Below are 6,413 nucleotides of genomic sequence, written 5' to 3' on the forward strand. Positions count from 1 at the left end.
GCCGTTTGTCCATTCCTCCAACTAAAGTTTGGATGATTTTTCCAGCCAGGATTGTATGTGTTGGAGTTAGGTCCAGTAAAAGGTCTTTGATAGTTATTTACGGCATTGGCTTGTTCATTCAACACTCCTCGAAAGGCAGGTATTGTAGGACAGTTTTCAGTTGTGTGAATGTTGCAATCACAGATGCCGCAAACAATTTCATTGACCTTATCCTTCTTTCCTTCCATGGCCTCAACTTTCCTTATGAGCGTAGTCACTTTACACTTGAGATCATCCTCTTCTTTCAAGAGATATAATCCACCCTTCTCCTTTAATTGAGTTGGCCTAGACGTGGTGTTCGACTTTGGGTAATAGTCCCAAGATTGTGTCTTTTCAGCCAAACTATCGAGGTAGTCCCATACCTCGTCGATATCTTTATTAATGAACTCTCCATTACACATTGTCTCGACCATTTGGCGCATGGAAGATGTCAGTCCATCATAGAAAAAATTTGTAATGCGCCACGTTTCAAATCCGTGTTGTGGGCATGAACTGACCAAATCTTTAAACCTTTCCCAACATTGGAAGAATGTTTCATCTTCCTTTTGGGCAAAGTTCATGATCGCTTTTCTGAGGGTAATCGTTTTATGATGTGGGAAGAATTTTTTTATGAATTCCCTCTGCATGTCGTTCCATGTGCCAATGGATCTAGGACGCAGTGAATGTAACCACGTCTTAGCTTTCTCTTTTAAGGAAAAAGGAAAGAGTTTCAGCCTAATTGTATCCTCAGATACATTAGGAAAACATAATGTAGCTATAATCTCATCGAACTCTTTCAAATGTAAATATGGACTTTCAGATTCAAGTCCATGGAATTTGGGAAGGAGTTGGATAACTCCTGGCTTGATGTCCATTTGTCCTGTGTTTTCAGGAAAAATCATGCATGAGGGCGTACTCACTCCCGCCGGTTGTAGAAAATCTCGTAAAGTACGAGGCGGGGGTGCCTGTTGCACCTCATTCTCATCTTGGGTATCCTCCACCCTTGGTGGAAGTAGAGGAGGTTGGTCTTCAACCATAACTTCACTTAACTCAGGGGATTTCGAGTGGTGTCTAGTCCTGCGATGGATAGTCAACCCCTCAACCAATCCTCCTTCAGTCAAGAGACGTCGAGTGTCGTCACGGGCCCACTTGGGCATGAAACACTCGCAGCCCTCGATTAAAAACCTAATCCTAAGAAAGGAAAAGAAAATCTAGAAAGAAAGAGAGAGTTGGAAAGAAATTACCAAATTGGAGTCCTAAGTTAAAAACCTGCAAAATAAAACAAAAATAAGTTAGATTCCTAAAAAGAGAAGAAAAATAATAGTAAATTAATTTCTAAAAGAAGGAATTCTTAAAAGAAAGTGGAAATTTCTAAAGTAAATTAGGAAAGATCTAAACTAGAGAGTAGATTATTAAAAGAGAACTGAAAGATAGGGAGTAGGGAAAGAGCTTACCAAATTAGAAATTTCTATCTTAAAGGCCTACAAAATAAGAAGGTTAGTTCCTAAAAAAAAAATCCTAAAAATAAATGAGGAAACAAATTAGATTTAAAAAGAGTTAAAAATAGAAAGTTAATTTCTAAAAAGGAAAAGAAATAACCTAATTTCTAAAAATAAACTATTTCCTACAGAAGGGAGGATACTAGAGTTAGAAGATTTCTAAGATTTAAACCTTAATTCTAAAAACAGAAGAAGTAGAGAAATTAGGAAGGAATTACCAATTTAAGAACTTATGTCAGGATCCTACAAAACAGGAAAACAGGTTAAGTTCAAAAGAATAGAATAAAATAAAATAAAAACTGCTATCCTAAAGTAAGTAAAATCCTAATCCTAACCTAATTCTAAAACTAATTAATTTCAGAAAAACGTAACCGTCAGTCCCCGGCAACGGCGCCAAAAACTTGTTCACACCCCAAGTGCAGGGTTGTGATGTAGTAATAAACTCGGTAAGACCGAGGTCGAATCCACAGGGACTGATACCTGTACGTTATCTGAAACTAAGTAGAACTAGAACCAGACTAAGATGTGATCTAAACCAAATAGAATTTAAGAAATAATTGTGGAAGAATTATCTAAGACTTTAAGGAATTCAGAGAAAGTAAGCTAGGGATTCAGAGGATCCACTTGTAGAGATTAGGGAGACCTTGTGCCAGGATCACAAATTATGGAAATTTACTGAACTGCCATTGATATAGGTTGCAAGAGATGAAAGGTGTATGAATTAGAATGGATTCCATCACTAAACCATGCCTAGGAGACAAAGCAAACAACAGAATTAATCTAATTATTAATCAATCAACATGCCATGAAGGTCAGGAAGGTACTGTCATCCTACCATGCCCATGGGACAATGATGAACAACAGGGCTTCCTGACTTCGTAAATGTAAAAAGAAGAAAGAAATATTCAAAGCCATTGCAAGCCCATTGTAATTTTAGTCACAACATGCCATTAAAACTAAAAATATTTCTATAAAATTAAATCAAAGATAATCTCTTCAATCTAATCAAAGGGCACCAGCAATATCTCTCCCATCAGGCTACAAGCTTCACCCCTTAGCCCTAGCTGAGAGGTTTAGCCACTCATGATTGGCCTAAACCCAAAACAAATAGAAAGGAAAAGAAAATGAAAAAGAGAATAAAATGAAGAAAAATTCCTTATCTTTTCTCTCTCATCCTCTCTCCCTGTCTTCTTTTCTTCTGTCTGTCCTCCAATCCTCAAAACGCTGCCAGCCTTTCCACGTCCCTGTCTTTCTCCTAAGCCGTTCACAGCAGCAACTCTCCACGTCCCTGTCTTGCTCCCAAGCCGTGCAGCAGTCACTCCTTCAATCGTCCACTCAGCCCAGATCGCCCTTTCTTCCTCACAAGCCAAAAACGGGAGCGAGCAGCAGCAGCAGCCCGATTTTCTCCTCACCTTCTTCTTCCCGTCCTTTTGTTTTTTCCTTCTTTTCTCCCCTTTAATAGCGGCAAGGCCGGTGGAAGGGAGTCCCGGCTGGAGTCGGTGCGTGCAAGAGAATCCTTTCACAGCAAGGAATCGGCAAGAGAAGCGCGGGTCAGCTTACGCAGCCAGTAATCAGAGACTTCGTGCGGCCCGCTGTTCACTTTCTGATCAAGTCTGCCAGCGTGGAAGTGGATGCATCTTCCCTCTCTATCATTTAGACGGTTCAGATCATCGAGAAGATTGATGACCGTGGCCCAGCTGAGAGGTTTAGCCACTCATGATTGGCCTAAACCCAAAACAAATAGAAAGGAAAAGAAAATGAAAAAGAGAATAAAATGAAGAAAAATTCCTTATCTTTTCTCTCTCATCCTCTCTCCCTGTCTTCTTTTCTTCTGTCTGTCCTCCAATCCTCAAAACGCTGCCAGCCTTTCCACGTCCCTGTCTTTCTCCTAAGCCGTGTACAGCAGCAACTCTCCACGTCCCTGTCTTGCTCCCAAGCCGTGCAGCAGTCACTCCTTCAATCGTCCACTCAGCCCAGATCGCCCTTTCTTCCTCACAAGCCAAAAACGGGAGCGAGCAGCAGCAGCAGCCCCGTTTTCTCCTCACCTTCTTCTTCCCGTCCTTTTGTTTTTTCCTTCTTTTCTCCCCTTTAATAGCGGCAAGGCCGGTGGAAGGGAGTCCCGGCTGGAGTCGGTGCGTGCAAGAGAATCCTTTCACAGCAAGGAATCGGCAAGAGAAGCGCGGGTCAGCTTACGCAGCCAGTAATCAGAGACTTCGTGCGGCCCGCTGTTCACTTTCTGATCAATTCTGCCAGCGTGGAAGTGGATGCATCTTCCCTCTCTATCATTTAGACGGTTCAGATCATCGAGAAGATTGATGACCGTGGCCCACAACTCCCCCGAATCTCCGGATTTCCCGGACGCGCGTAAAGCGTACGCAGAGGCGCTGACGTGTTCGGTGGGCCCCACAGAGGTGTTTTTGAAGAAATCCACCCCGTCCATTGGGTTCAGGACGAAATTTCGGTCAAGAATGGGTAGTTTTGAACGTCCATTGACGCGGAATTAGAGAAGAAATCATCCAAACATCAATTTGAACGTTGCAGGGCAGTCCACTTATGGCCTCTGTATCATGCACGTGTGCTTGCATGGGTCCAAAAGTTTAGCATGGGTTTGAAGAAATCATGGCCCTCTACAAGATGGCTGGCTTGGATCATCTGAAAAATTACGCTGTGGGGCCCACTACCATCCTCAAAACGGACGTCGTCCGTCCGTTACGCAGTGCGAAACGGCATCTCTGTTGGCTCGGTGCGGCTCGGGTCTACGTGTGCTGTGCACACACACATCACATACGGGCCCCACCTTGATGTATCAGCAAAATCTAATCCATCCATTCGTTTTGCCATCTCATTTAGACCGTCTAGACCAACTTTGAAGCATATCCAGATATCAGGCGGGTCCCACATAACGATTAAAGGGGCTGATCTATGCATTGGACCACTTCCAGAGGGATCCAATGGATGAAATTTCACGTGTACGGTTCATTTATGGTCCTCAGGCCACGTATGGAGTTTCGAACTGATCGGGTGGTGAGAACCCTGTGATCTTGCATTATGGACACTTTTCAGACCACTTGAGCTTCAATTCCTTGATTTTCTTGGGTCCCTGATGCGTAATTCTTTCGTTCTTGGTCTTCTAGAGTCCGTGCCTTGCCTTGGTGCTTCTGGAGCGTCGAATCCATGCATTTTACCACCATTTTTCAGTCCAGGCTCTTAAACACACCCTGCATTACAAACACGATTAAATTAGTCCGATAAACAGTATCATGTGTGTAAATCTATGCAACAACTGGGTCTGATATGCAATATTTGACCCTCAACAGTATAAAAATGTAATATAGCACTTTTATATTACTATACTGTCATAATTTGCTAATCACAGAAAACAAAAACGATCATTGGATTTTACTATATAAAGGCAATAGAATACACTCACATGCGCGCGCACGAGAGAGCAAAAGAAAAAAAAAAAAAAAAAACCAACAAGAAAAGGGCTGATTTTGGAAATTCCTAATTGCCAGTCCAATGACACCATTAAAAACCCACAAATGGAACATTTACACGGAACAAATTCAAAGTTGAGTGGAAAACAATATCCATTTACCACTTTTTCCCTTTTCCGACAAACATAGCAACACCAACCTAACCAAAGCAATCATATTGTGTAGTCTTTTCTTAAAACACAATGGATTTAATTTCTATCAAAATAGAAAATCTTAGTATATTTCGGGAAAAATCTCAAGCAATTCCTACCAAACACGCGGCAATAATTATGAACTGTCTGAGAACATCCTAGATCATCTTCGACGCCAAATAGGCAGATAAACATCAGGATTCTCTCTGTCTTGATTTGCATGGGTCCCATGCACAGTACAATGAGTGAGGAGTCATGTCCATATCTGTAACTCGTGGCCTTGGCATTACCTTGTTTTATCTAACATCCTGGCTGCCATCTAGCATTCTAGCTTCCACATCACTTGCTGAGTTGACTCAGTTTGTCTAGATTTCAAGCTTGATATGCCTTCTACTGGAAAAATGATACTTCAGAATTATTAGAGCATGTGCATCTATATATGTATTTATTTTTCTCACACACACACCCACTGCATGTACAATAATTCTAATGCACACGCCACCTCATGTGCTAGCATGGTTGATGTTCTCTACCAAAAATAAGTCTGTTCCGTTCATCAGGTGGCCCATCTGACAATTGGACCGGCCTAATTTTTTGATGAAAGATTCTAAATAGTGGTATATCTCTAATGAATGGATTAGATCTTGTACCAATGTGCCGGATTGGCACGTTTTATGGTGTGTGCACTAACATTTTTATACACACGTATGGGCTTAGCAAGCTCCATGCATTCATTTGTTAATTACGAGGTTTGCTAGAACTATATGTGTGTGGAATCCTACCCATCCACACACAAACAAAAGCACCAATATAAAATACGTGTGAGACATCTGAGCTCTCAATCAGGTGGTCTATGTTGGGTAAGATCTTCTGACCTAAAGATGAAGGAATATCTCACCTGGGATCCACAAAATTCAAATCAAATACCTTGGTAAGTCTTGTTAACTCAGGACCGAGTCACAACCTTTACTGATTTGGAAATATGTCCTAAAACTAGCCCTAGACAATCACCATATACCTTATTTTAAGCAAGGAAACCCATCTGACCATATATATATATATATATATATAAAATTCAATAATCCCTGGATATACCTGCGATTGACTTGGGTTGTTTTCTAAACATTGTTGGATGGGAATTTTAATACAATTAAAGGTCTTAGATTATCATGCCCCCATTAGCTAAACCTACTCCCTTGCCACATTAGTTTAAGAGTATGCTAATACGCAGTTTGTTTTATCGAAATTTTATGTAGTTCCCTCCAATG

The 6,413-nt window shown here is 41.2% G+C and overlaps 1 non-coding gene across 1 annotated transcript; it reads left to right on the forward strand.

Moving 5' to 3' along the window:
* The first annotated feature begins 510 nt into the window (after nt 1–510).
* Nucleotides 511–617, forward strand: LOC131221820 (small nucleolar RNA R71). Its single transcript, XR_009159604.1, has one exon. It is a non-coding gene; the product is annotated as a small nucleolar RNA R71 (small nucleolar RNA).
* Nucleotides 618–6,413: the final 5,796 nt, after the last annotated feature.

The sequence above is a fragment of the Magnolia sinica genome, chromosome 1, assembly GCF_029962835.1.
Source record: "Magnolia sinica isolate HGM2019 chromosome 1, MsV1, whole genome shotgun sequence".
Lineage (NCBI taxonomy): Eukaryota > Viridiplantae > Streptophyta > Magnoliopsida > Magnoliales > Magnoliaceae > Magnolia > Magnolia sinica.